Source organism: Pseudorca crassidens, chromosome 1, assembly GCF_039906515.1.
Source record: "Pseudorca crassidens isolate mPseCra1 chromosome 1, mPseCra1.hap1, whole genome shotgun sequence".
Taxonomy (NCBI): Eukaryota; Metazoa; Chordata; class Mammalia; order Artiodactyla; family Delphinidae; genus Pseudorca; species Pseudorca crassidens.
In genome coordinates, this window is record NC_090296.1 from 123,668,296 (window position 1) to 123,682,435 (window position 14,140).

General features: G+C 36.7%; 1 protein-coding gene and 1 non-coding gene across 7 annotated transcripts in view; both read left to right on the forward strand.

Annotated features, from left to right (window-relative positions):
* SCAPER (S-phase cyclin A associated protein in the ER) overlaps nt 1-14,140 on the forward strand; it is a 492,749-nt gene that overhangs the window by 35,763 nt on the left and 442,846 nt on the right. The window lies entirely within an intron of this gene.
* TRNAG-UCC (transfer RNA glycine (anticodon UCC)) lies at nt 3,898-3,970 on the forward strand. Its single transcript has one exon. It is a non-coding gene; the product is annotated as a tRNA-Gly (tRNA).

The window sequence follows — 14,140 nt, forward strand, 5'->3', positions numbered from 1 at the left end:
GTTGCTCTGCGGCATGTAGGATCTTCCTGGCCCAGGGCTCGAACCCGTGTCCCCTGCATTGGCAGGCAGATCCTTAACCACTGTGCCACCAGGGAAGCCCCTTGACCATTTTTAAGTGTTCAGTTCAGTGGTATTAAGTACATTAATATAGTTGTGCAACCATCACCACTGTCCATCTTCAGAACTCTTTTCATCTTGCAAAACTGAAACTCTATACCAATTAAACAATAACTCCCTATTTCTTTCCTCCCCCAGCCCCTGGCAGCCACCATTTTACTTTCTCTCTCTATGATTATGACTACTCTAGGTACCTCATATAAGTGGAATCATACAGTATTTGTCTTTTTGTGACTAGTTTATTTCACTTAGTATACTATCCTAAGGTAGTAGCATATGTCAGAATTTACTTTTTAAGACTGAATAATATTCCATTGTATGTATATACTACATTCTGCTTATCCATTCATTTGTCTACGGACAGGGTTGCTCCCACATTTTAACTATTGTGAAAATGCTGCTGTGAACATGGATGTATAAATATTTCTTTGAGACCCTAGTTTTAATTCTTTTTGCTATATACCCAAAGTAGAATTCCTGGATCATATCAGATTTTTTGAGGAACCTCCATACTGTTTTCCACAGCAGCTATACCATTTTACATTCCAACCAGTAGTGAGCAAGGGTTCCAGTTTGTTCACATCCTTGTTATTATTTTTTTTTGGTAGTAGCTATCCTAATGGGTCTTGTGGGTAATCATTTTGACTAGTTTTTGGTTTATCCTTTATTGCTTATATTTTCAAAAAGAAGAAAAATATATAAGTATGTATATAATTTATATATATTTATCATTCTCTTTCTCAAATCCAAAGATACCGTATTCTAATACTTTTTTCCCCCACTTAGCAATATATCCTAGATCATTAGAGATCTTCATTCCTTATTACAGCTGCATAGTATTTCCTTTTGATCTCTGTTGTTTTTAAACTGCTTAATGGGAAAGGTATAGTAAAGCACTGCTTATTGTGACTCTGAAGAATGTGGCCAAAACCCTGAAAGTAAATGAAATATGCCTGTGATCATCCATAACAGATAATTCACATACAGAAAATATATTCACTGTACTTGTAAAATTCTTGCGTTTCTTATTCAGAAACATAGTAGTACATTTCCCAGAATTCTAACAGATAAGAATTGACAGCTGATAGCTTGATAGGGAAGAAGACAAAATAATTAAGAATTAAGTTTTTGTTTTCTGCAAAATCATTAGGAAGTAAAGAGCCCAAAAAGTCTAAAAACACTTTGGCCTGGGCCCATTTATTTTAAGACAGTCATCCACTGCCCTTCTATAGCTCCTGAAGGCTATATATTACAATATCATACAAAAGTTGGTGTTTGTAGTGATAGCCTGAAAGTTTCAAGAAAAGAGGAAGTTGCTTCAGTAGTCTCTGTTTCAGAAGTCAGGGAGCAGTGATTCAGAGATTTTCATCCAAAATGGTAAAATCAAAAAGAATTTGTGCTTAGCAGGGCAGAACTTTACTTGTGGATTTATGTTGAGCACCTTATTTCCCAATGATGTTCATTTATTCATGATATATTTATTTTGTCAATTATTTATTGATGATTTCTTTTTTTTTTAAACATCTTTATTGGAGTATAATTGCTTTACAGTGGTGTGTTAGTTTCTGCTTTATAACAAAGTGAATCAGTTATACATACACATGTCCCCATATTTCTTCCCTCTTGTGTCTCCCTCCCTCCCACCCTCCCTATCCCACTCCTCTAGGTGGTCACAAAGCACCGAGCTGATCTCCCTGTGCTATGCGGCTGCTTCCCACTAGCTATCTTGACGATTTCTTTATCATTCCAATTATTCATCATTCATGATGTATTTATGTGCTGGGCACTGTGCTAGCACACACTAGCTAGAGTGATGAACAAAATCCAGTCCTCCAGAAGCTTACGGTCTAATGGGGAGCATAGATGGTAAACACATAATTATATAATTTAAAATTTAATTGTGAGATGTGCTACAAAGGTGTACAAGTTGATTCGAGTATATAAAAGGGGTCCTGGCCAAGTCTGGGAGTTGAAGATACCTCATTCTGAGAAAGTACCATTAAGTCGGGGCTTGAAAGATCATTAGGCCTTGGCTGGACTAAGAGGAACACTGTCTTAGTTAGGATGCTTTCAGTAGCAAGTAGAGATAAGACTTGATCTATTAGCTCAACAGTTTCACCAAGGATTTGATTGCTTTTCTTCCCTTGGTTCTGCCTTCTGTTTTGTTGCCATAATCTTAAGGTTTGCTCCCTTTAAGGTCTCCAGTTGGTTAGTGATAGTTTTCAGAACTTTGTATTCCCTCATGTATGGCCAGTAGGAAAATGAGTCTTTTCTCCAATATTTCAGGAGAAGATCTGAAGTCCACTGTGTATTGATCACCTTACGTTACATGCTTACACCAGAATCACTTGTTATGCCTGGAGGAGTGGAATATGCTGATTGGCTTAGGCAAGGTCATGGGTTGCCTGGAGTTAGGGATGAAGTCTACTTCTCTAGAACCACGTGAGACCCCAACAAAATTGAACTATTAGGAAAGATGTAGGGAGTGAATGCTGGGGAGGAAGCCAATAAATGTACATTGTAGAGTGGCAGAACATTCTAAATAGCAGAGAGAATTCTATATAAATGCCTTGAATTAGGAGGGAGCTTGGTGGCTGTAGGGAACTGAATAGAAGTCAGTGGGGTTGGAGCATGACAGACAAGAAGAGTAATGGAGGGACTTCCCTGGTGGCACAGTGGTTAAGAATCCACCACAACTACTGAGCCTGCTCTCTAGAGCCTGTGAGCCACAGCTGCTGAGCCCGTGCTCCACAACTACTGAAGTCCATGTGCCCTAGGGCCCATGTGCCACAACTGCTGAGCACCGTGTGCTGCAACTACTGAAGCCCACACATCTAGAGTCCATGCTGTGCAACAAGTCAATGAGAAGCCTGTGCACCTCAACAAAGAGCAGCCCCCACTTGCCACAACTAGAGAAAGCCCATGTGCAGCAACAAAGACCTGATGCAGCCAAAAATAAAATTAAAAAAATTAATAAATAAAATAAAATTTCTGAGACTCAATTTATCAAAAAGAAAAGAAAAGAAAAGAAAAGAGTAATGGAAGATGAGGCTAGAGAGATAAACAGAGGCTGGTTTGTGCTTTGGTAGATAATGCCAGATTTCCAAAGTGGTTGTACCAGTTTAGCTTCCTGTCAGCAGTGTAAGCAGTTGCCCCAACTCCTCACCACCATACAGTATAGTCATTTATTTAAAAAAAAAAATTTAGTATTTCCGGTGCCTGCTTTTGAGTAGCTTTTTGTATGGTAATTGGTTATTTTTGTATCTTTTGTGAAGTGCCTATTTTCCTGTTGGGTTGTCTTTCTTTTTCTAATTGATTTAAGGAGTTCTCTATCTATCCTGGGTACAATACCTTTGTTTCTTTTATGCATATATCTTCTTTGTGGCTTGCTTTTTCATTCTTTTAATGATGTCTTTTTAGTAGAAGCTGTTCTTAATTTCAGTGAAGTTCAGTTTATTAGTTTTTTCCTTTATGATTAGTGCTTTTTGTGTCTCGATTAAGACTTTTTTCTTTACCTGAAGTTCATGAAAATATCATCCTTTATTATCATTATTTTTAGCACCTTTTATTTTGCTATAATTTCAAATTTAAGAAAGGTTGCAAGAGGAGTACAAGGAATTCTCATATACTCTTTAACTAACTTTACCAATTGCTAATTTTGTCTCTTTTCTCATATTCTCTTTCTCTTTTTCTATATGTATGTGTGTGTATATAAAACATACAGATGTGTATAAATGTATATATACACAATATGTGTATCTAAAATTACACATAGGGAGTTCCCTGGTGGTCCAGTGGTTAGGACTCTGCACTTCCACTGCAGGGGCCCTAGGTTCGATCCCTGGTTGGGGAAGTAGGATCCCACATGCTATGCGGCACAGCCAGAAAAAAAAGATCATGTAAACATACAAACACATATACATATGTACCTATAGACATGTACACGTATTTGCACACACATATATTTGCACAAACATGCATATAGTATATGCATGTTATGTGCATAAATATATTACTCTTCCATGAACCATTTGAAAATATTTTGATCTCAAGGAGACAGTGTGAGTGGTCCTGAAGAGAGATCCTAGTTCCCTGCTCAGAAAGTGAACCTGGGTAGCCTGGGTGAAAACCAGGAATCCTAACCACTTGACCACCAGGGGCTAGAGGCTAGAAGCAAAGTTGCCCTGGCTCTTGCCCCTCACTGAAAAATAAATTTCTCAAGGAGGCAAAAACTGTAAAAACAGGAACAAAGTTTATTACTAGAGACACAGCACAAGTGGGAGAGCACAGAGAAACAGTTTATTTAAGACAGAAGCAAGACAGAGATACACACCTGAAGAGAAAGGGTGTGGGTGTCCTCCCTAATGAGGAGGAGTGCACCAGAGAGGTGATTCAAATCACTTACATAGGGCACTTCTTCCTGGTCTTTGTTTACCTTTGGCCAATTATCTCATTTCTTTCCCACAGGGGACCTGTCCTAGGGCCCACCCTGAAATGTGTGTGCATCTTTTTGCCAAGATGGATTCCAGTGTAGAGGCCTCTGGGGAGGTTGACACCACCTCTTATGGGGTGGCGCCCCCTCCCCTTTTGACCCCAGAGGAGCCTTTCTGCACACGTGTAGTTGGAGAGGTCTCCTAGTCCTTAAAAATGAGAAATATGTGGTCTCTTTATCTTTCATCCAAGCAAAACTCAGCTCCTCCTTGCTCCTGCCATTATCTTTCTCTTGGAGTATCTGTCCACAGGGGACAGCTTCCAGCTGCTCAGCCTGGGGCCCACCTATCTCCTGCCTCAATTTGAAGCTAGCATACTCCTTTATCCCTAGATATTCAGTGTATGTTTCCTAAGAGCAAGGACATTCTCTTACATGACCACAATTCAATTATCAAAATCTAGAAATTTAACATTCATATAATACTATTATATAAGCCACAATGTAGTCAAAGTTTGTCATTATCTCAGTAATATCTCTTGTAGCTATTTTTTTTCTTGATCCATTTAGTTATCATGTCTCTTTGGTCTCCTTTAACCTGGAATAATTCCTGAGACTTTCTTTGCCTCTTTTGACTTTGCCATTTTCGAAGAGTACAGGACAGTTATTTTGAAGAACGTCACTCGATTCTGGTCATGTTTCCTTATTATTAGAGTCAGATTTTGTATTTTTGGCAGAATAGCACATGAATGATGATGTGTCCTTGTCAGTATATCACATCATGAAGCATATGATGTCAGTTTGTCCTATATTGATCATGTTGACTCTGATCACTTGGTTAATATAGGGTATTGTCAGGTTCTTCTATTTAAAGTTTGCTTTCTCTTTTGAAATTAATTTGTCAAGAGATACTTCGATGCTATGTAAATACCCTGCAACTCATCAAACTGTCTACCCATTAGTTTTAGCATCCACTGATGATAATAAATATTTGCTTTCTTCCCAATTATCTGTGTGCCTGTCTTTCAGGCCTTCTGGATTTTTTATTTATTTACTGTTATAATCTATTACTACCATTTATTTTGATGCTCAGATTGTCCCTGATTTAGCTGGTGGAAACTCCTTCAAACTGGCTCTTGTGTCTTTTCATATGCTCCTATTATTCTCTGAGTCCTTCTATACTTTCTAGTGTAACAAGCTGTTCCAGGTTCACCTTATATTTTCCCTCTCATTCTTTTTCTCACCTTATTACATGGGCTAGGAACTTCAGTACAGTGATTCATGGAAGTGGTGATGGTAGGCATCCTTGTCTCTTTCAAGGTTTTATCATTAAATACGCTGTTTGTTATAGTTTGTGAAGAATTTTTATCATGGATGATTGTCACTTTTATCACATGCTTTTTTCATCTGCTGAAGTGAGCATCAAACTTTTCTCCTTTATTTTGTTAATATGGCAAATGACATTCATTGATTTTAAAATGTTAAATCAGCCTTGCTTCCTGAAATAAAATCAACTTGATTGTGATGTTTTACCTGGATTCAGTTTGCAAGTGTGAGTGTGTGCGTATGTATATGTAATTTTCACATTGTTACTTTTGAAAGAATTTGAACGGGTAATTTACTTCTCTTGTCCTCTTAGGTTCTCATATCCTAAATGTGTCACGTGGGACTCTATGAGTTGAGATTTGATCCTTCTTTTTTATTCTCTGGAAGAATTTAGTGCAATTTTTCCTTCAGTGATTAAGAGAATTCACCAGTGAAACCTATCTGAGCCTGGATTATCTTTTCTGGAACTTCTTCAGTAAATATTTCTTTAGTATTTAAAATCTAAAAATTTCTTTAATAAATACTCAGATTTTCCCGTTTCCTTTTATGCCAAGTTTGGTTGTGTTTTTCAAGGATTTTGTGCATTTCATCAACATTTTCAAATTTATTGATACTATTTATAGCATCCTTTTATGTTTTTGACTTCTGGAGATTCTAGAATCTGTAGTGATGTTCCTTTTTTTTTTCTTGATATTGGTTATTTTTGCCTTCTTTTTTCTTTTGTTTGATGAGCCTTGCTAAGAGGTATATATGTTTCTTGGTAAACATTCTGAGCACTTACTTTCTTAGATTATATAGTGAAGAGTCAAACATAAAAACTTTAAGGCTGATGTGTATGCTTTTTATTGAAACATTTAGTTTTTTTTTAACATCTTCATTAGAGTATAATTGCTTTACAATGGTGTGTCAGTTTCTGTTTTATAACAGAGTGAATCAGTTATACATATACATATGTCACCATATCTCTTCCCTCTTGCATCTCCCTCCCTCCCACCCTCCTTATCCCACCCCTCTAGGTGGTCACAAAGCACTGAGCTGATCTCTCTGTGCTATGCGGCTGCTTCCCACTAACTATCTATTTTACGTTTGGCAGTGTATATATGTCCATGCCACTCTCTCACTTTGTCCCAGCTTACCCTTCCCCCTCCCCGTATCCTCAAGTCCATTCTCTAGTAGGTCTGCATCTTTTGTCCCATCTTGCCCCTAGGTTCTTCTGACCATTTTCTGTTCCTTTTTTTTTTTTTTTAGATTCCATATATATGTGTTAGCATACGGTATATGTTTTTCTCTTTCTGACTTACTTCACTCTGTATGACAGTCTCTAGGTCCATCCACCTCACTACGAATAACTCAGTTTCGTTCCTTTTTATGGCTGAGTAATATTCCATTGTATATATGTGCCACATCTTCTTTATCCATTCATCCGATGATGGACACTTAGGTTGCTTCCATGTCCTGGCTATTGTAAATAGAGCTGCAATGAACATTTTGGTACATGACTGTTTTTGAATTATGGTTTTCTCAGGGTATATGCCCAGTAGTGGGATTGCTGGGTCGTATGGTAGTTCTATTTGTAGTTTTTTAAGGAACCTCCATACTGTTCTCCATAGTGGCTGAACCAATTCACATTCCCACCAGCAGTGCAAGAGTGTTCCCTTTTCTCCACACCCTCTCCAGCATTTATTGTTTCTAGATTTTTTGATGATGGCCATTCTGACTGGTGTGAGATATCTCATTGTAGTTTTGATTTGCATTTCTCTAATGATTAATGATGTTGAGCATCGTTTCATGTGTTTGTTGGCAATCTGTATATCTTCTTTGGAGAAATGTCTGTTTAGGTCCTCTGCCCATTTTTGGATTGGGTGAAACATTTAGTTTTTGAACAAGCCTCTGTAAAATCTCCCTATGGCACTAGGTGGCACACTGTGACTTTGGATGAAAATACATATATTTTGTTTAAGTCTCTTGGAAGAAAAGAACCTGTGTGAAAATACTGTTTGAAATAGACATCTATAATGTTTTGAAGTATCTCAGACTCATTTATTGCATTTTAAACCCTGATGCTTTAATTAAAATGTTTAAAATTGCATTAAGTTACTACTGACATTTTTATAAGAATAGGATTATTAAAATTGATTATAATATATGAGTTTTTACTGAAAAGAGTCCATTCAGCATATACTGCAGAAGGCACTTGTGCTTTAAACTGAAAAATGGTTTTCAGTCATGTGTTGTAAGGTGAGTGTTATAATGTTTTTCCTTATGAAGTATTGGAATTAAGAATGAAGACAGTGTTGAGCTGGTGGCTTTTTCTTTGAATATGTGTATGTGTACTAAGTATAAAAGAACTAACTACAAAATTTGTGGTAGAACTGAAATGTTTATAGAAGAAGACAATATTAGGTTTCCAATTTTCTGGTCTAGCAGTACTACATTGTTGCTCTCTTGTGGTCATTTTAGTTCCGAGAAACTCATTACTTTATGAAGACTCTTGAGTTATAAAGTAAAGAATAGTGGATTTTATGATCTGATATATATATATATATATATATATATATATATATATATATATATATGTATATCTACCTATATAATTTTCTGTGATTGCATAAGAGAATTATCTGAAAAAGAGATGAAAAGTAGACCACCTATTTAAATGTATTCATCTGGCCTGAAAGGAATAGTGATACATTTTGGTTAAAACAATGCTTAGGTAACCTAAATGATAGATGCCAACCTAAGTTATATAATCATTGGGAGATGTCTTTAAGCAAAAGGAGATTTTATGATGTTACACTGATTGGAAAGTATGGGAATAGAAAAGAGATCATTCAAGTATTTTGCACAGAATGGAGCTGGGACATTGGTCACGGACTAATGAGTCTCAGTGAAAGCTTATGAGTCAGGTAAGTAGATGCCATGTGGATATCCAGGGTAAGGTCAGAGGAGTGAAGGAATGTGGAGGCAGGTATTTATTTTAAAAATATAAATAGTCAAGTTTTGGAGAGGGAAATTTGGGTTAACTTCATAGCACAGAGTATTAGAGGGGAAGAGAGCAGTCTTTGTTTGCCTAATAGTTTGAGCTGGGTGGTTCATTCGTGTACACTGAAACTCAGTTCCTGTCACTTGCAGCTTTAGCTTCTTTGGTTATTCCCTGTTTCCCTACATATGCAATTTCACTTCCTATGGATCATTCCCATCAGCATAAAACCATACTATCATCCATCTTAAAAACTTCTCTGTTCATTTTTCCTTTCTTCTTTCTCTTTTCGCCTGTATTACAAAACTCAAAAAAAGTTACTTATACTTACTGTCTCCATTTTCTCACTCAACATTCTCTTGAACTCTCTTCAGTCAAGGTTTTGACCCTACTATTGTACTGAATAGGTAGTAATAAGTTATTCATTTATTTATTATAAATTATTACTTTTATCACTTCCTGGACAATTCAAAGCTGTCAGTCTTACGGTATCATTGCTTCTTTAAAGGTGAGCTGTTTTTCCCTCCTCTGTATACTTTTAAGTTTTTCTCTATGTTTCAGGCTATCATCAGTTTTTCTGTGGTTGGTTTAGGCATGGTTTTCTTTGTATTTATATTTATCATGCTTGGAGTTTGTAGAGCTTCTGGAATAATTGAGCTTATATCTGTTGTCACCTTTATTTATTTATTTTTTACATCTTTATTGGAGTATAATTGCTTTAAAATGGTGTGTTAGTTTCTGCTTTATAACAAAGTGAATCAGTTATACATATACATATATTCTCATATCTCTTCCCTCTTGCATCTCCCTCCCTCCCACCCTGCCTATCCCACCCCTCTAGGTGGTCACAAAGCACGAGCTGATCTCCCTGTGCTATGTGGCTGCTTCCCACTAGCTATCTGTTTTACGTTTGGTAGTGTATATGTCCATGCCACTCTCTCACTTTGTCACAGCTTACCCTTTGCCCTCCCCATATCCTCCAGTCCATTCTCTAGTAGGTCTGTGTCTTTATTCCCGTCTTACCCCTAGGTTCTTCACGACAATTTTTTCTTCTTAGATTCCATGTATATGTGTTAGCATACGGTATTTGTCTTTCTCTTTCTGACTTACTTCACTCTGTATGACAGACTCTAGGTGCATCCACCTCACTAAAAATAACTCAATTTCATTTCTTTTTATGGCTGAGTAATACTCCATTGTATATATGTGCCACATCTTCTTTATCCATTCATCCGATGATGGACACTTAGGTTGCTTCCATGTCCTGGCTATTGTAAATAGAGCTGCAATGAACATTTTGGTACATGACTGTTTTTGAATTATGGTTTTCTCAGGGTATATGCCCAGTAGTGGGATTGCTGGGTCATATGGTAGTTCTATTTGTAGTTTTTTAAGGAACCTCCATACTGTTCTCCATAGTGGCTGTACCAATTCACATTCCCACCAGCAGTGCAAGAGTGTTCCCTTTCCTCCACACCCTCTCTACCATTTATTGTTTCTAGATTTTTTGATGATGGCCATTCTGACCCATGTGAGATGATATCTCATTGTAGTTTTGATTTGCATTTCTCTAGTGATTAATGACGTGGAGCATTCTTTCATGTGTTTGTTGGCAATCTGTATATCTTCTTTGGAGAAATGTCTGTTTAGGTCTCTGCCCATTTTTGGATTGGGTTGTTTGTTTTTTTGTTATTAAGCTGCATAAGCTCTTATAAATTTTGGAGATTAATCCTTTGTCAGTTGCTTCATTTGCAAATATTTTCTCCCATTCTGAGGGTTGTCTTTTGGTCTTGTTTATGGTTTCCTTTGCTGTGCAAAAGCTTTTAAGTTTCATTAGGTCCCATTTGTTTATTTTTGTTTTTATTTCCATTTCTCTAGGACGTGGGTCAAAAAGGATCTTGCTGTGGTTTATGTCATAAAGTGTTCTGGCTGTGTTTTCCTCTAAGAATTTGATAGTTTCTGGCCTTACATTTAAGTCTTTAATCCATTTTTGAGCTTATTTTTGTGTATGGTGTTAGGGAGTGTTCTAATCTCATACTTTTACATGTATCTGTCCAGTTTTCTCAGCACCACTTATTAAAGAGTCTGTCCTTTCTCCACTGTACATTCCAGCCTCCTTTATCAAAGACAAGGTGACCATATGTGTGTGGGTTTATCTCTGGGCTTTCTATCCTGTTCCATTGATCTATATTTCTGTTTTTGTGCCAGTACCATACTGTCTTGATTATTGTAACTTTGTAGTATAGTCTGAAGTCAGGGAGCCTGATTCCTCCAGCTCCATTTTTCATTCTGAAGATTGCTTTGGCTATTCAGGGTCTTTTGTGTTTCCATACAAATTGTGAAATTTTTTGTTCTATTTCTGTGAAAAATGCTAGTGGTAGTTTGATAGCGATTGCATGGAATCTGTAGATTGCTTTGGGTAGTAGAGTCATTTTCACAATGTTGATTCTTCCAATCCAAGAACATGGTATATCTCTCCATCTATTTGTATCATCTTTAATTTCTTTCATCAGTGTCTTATAATTTTCTGCATACAGCTCTTTTGTCTCCTTAGGTAGGTTTATTCCTAGATATTTTATTCTTTTTGTTGCAATGGTAAATGGGAGTGTTTTCTTAATTTCACTTTGAGATTTTTCATCATTAGTGTATAACAATGCCAGAGATTTCTGTGCATTAATTTTGTATCCTGCTACTTTACCAAATACATTGATTAGCTCTACTAGTTTTCTGGTAGCATCTTTAGGATTCTCTATGTATAGTATCATGTCATCTGCAAATAGTGACAGCTTTACTACTTCTTTTCCGATTTGGATTCCCTTTATTTCCTTTTCTTCTCTGATTGATGTGGCTAAAACTTCCAAAACTATGTTGAATAGGAGTGGTGAGAGTGGGCAACCTTGTCTTTTTCCTGATCTTAGTGGAAGTACTTTCAGTTTTTCACCATTGAGGACGATGTTGGCTGTGGGTTTGTCATATATGGCTTTTATTATGTTGAGGAAAGTTCCCTCTATGCCTACTTTCTGCAGGGTTTTTATCATAAATGGGTGTTGAATTTTGTCGAAAGCTTTCTCTGCATCTATTGAGATGATCATATGGTTTTTCTCCTTCAGTTTGTTAATAGGGTGTATCACGTTGATTGATATGCGTATACTGAAGAATCCTTGCATTCCTGGAATAAACCCCACTTGATCATGGTGTATGATCCTTTTAATGTGCTGTTGGATTCTGTTTGCTAATATTTTGTTGAGGATTTTTGAATCTATGTTCATCAGTGATATTGGCCTGTAGTTTTCTTTCTTTGTGACATCCTTGTCTGGTTTTGGTATCAGGGTGATGGTGGCCTCCTAGAATGAGTTTGGGAGTGTTCCTCCCTCTGCTATATTTTGGAAGAGTTTGAGAAGGATAGATGTTAGCTCTTCTCTAAATATTTGATAGAATTCGCCTGTGAAGACATCTGGTCCTGGGCTTTTGTTTGTTGGAAGATTTTTAATCACAGTTTCAATTTCAGTGCTTGTGATTGGTCTGTTCATATTTTCTATTTCCTCCTGATTCAGTCTTGGCAGGTTGTGCATTTCTAAGAATTTGTCCATTTCTTCCAGGTTGTCCATTTTATTGGCATAGAGTTGCTTGTAGTAATCTCTCATGATCTTTTGTATTTCTGCAGTGTCAGTTGTTACTTCTCCTTTTTCATTTCTAATTCTGTTGATTTGAGTCTTCTTGGTTTTTTACTTGATGAGTCTGGCTAATGGTTTATCAAGTTTGTTTATCTTCTCAAAGAACCAGCTTTTAGTTTTATTAATCTTTGCTATCGTTTCCTTCATTTCTTTTTCATTTATTTCTGATCTGATCTTTATGATTTCTTTCCTTCTGCTAACTTTGGGTTTTTTGTTCTCCTTTCTCTAATTGCTTTAGGTGCAAGGTTAGGTTGTTTATTTGGGGTGTTTCCTGTTTCTTAAGGTAGGATTGTATTGCTATAGACTTCCATCTTAGAACTACTTTTGCTGCATCCCATAGGTTTTGGGTTGTCGTATCTCCACTGTCACTTGTTTCTAGGTATTTTTTGATTTCCTCTTTGATTTCTTCAGTGATCACTTCGTTATTAAGTAGTGCATTGTTTAGCCTCTATGTGTTTGTATTTTTTACAGATGTTTTCCTGTAATTGATATCTAGTCTCATAGCATTGTGGTCGGAAAAGATACTTGATACAATTTCAATTTTCTTGAGTTTACCAAGGCTTGATTTGTGACCCAAGATATGATCTATCCTGGAGAATGTTCCATGAGCACTTGAGAAAAATGTATATTCTGTTGTTTTTGGATGGAATGTCCTATAAATATCAGTGAAGTCCATCTTGTTTAATGTATCATTTAAAGCTTGTGTTTCCTTATTTATTTTCATTTTGGATGATCTGTCTATTGGTGAAAGTGGGGTGTTAAAGTCCCATTCTATGATTGTGTTACTGTCGATTTCCACTTTTACGGCTGTTAGTATTTGCCTTATGTATTGAGGTGCTCCTATGTTGGGTGCATAAATCTTTACAATTGTTATGTCTTCTTCTTGGATCGATCCCTTGATAATTATGTAGTGTCCTTCTTTGTCTCTTGTAATAGTCTTTATTTTGAAGTCTATTTTGTCTGATATGAGAATTGCTACTCCAGCTTTCTTCTGGTTTCCATTTGCATGGAATATCTTTTTCTATCCCCTCACTTTCAGTCTGTATGTATCCCTAGGTCTGAAGTGGGTCTCTTGTAGACAGCATATATATGGGTCTTGTTTTTGTATCCATTCAGCCAGTCTGTGTCTTTTGGTGGGAGCATTTAATCCATTTACATTTAAGGTAATTATTGATATGTATGTTCCTATTCCCATTTTCTTAATTGTTTTGGGTTTGTTATTGTAGGTCTTTTCCTTCTCTTGTGTTTCTCGCCTAGAGAAGTTCCTTTAGCATTTGCTATAAAGCTGGTTTGGTGGTGCTGAACTCTCTCAGCTTTTGCTTGTCTGTAAAGTTTTTAATTTCTCCATCGAATCTGAATGAGATCCTTGCTGGGTGGAGTAATCTTGCTTGTAGGTTTTTCACCTTCATCACTTTAAATATGTCCTGCCAGTCTCTCCTGGCTTGCAGAGTTTCTGCTGAAAGTTCAGCTGTTAACCTTATGGGGATTCCCTTGTGTGTTATTTTTCCCTTGCTGCTTTTAATATGTTTTCTTTGTATTTAATTTTTGACAGTTTGATTAATCTGTGTCTTGGCATGTTTCTCCTTGGATTTATCCTGTATGGGACTCTCTGTG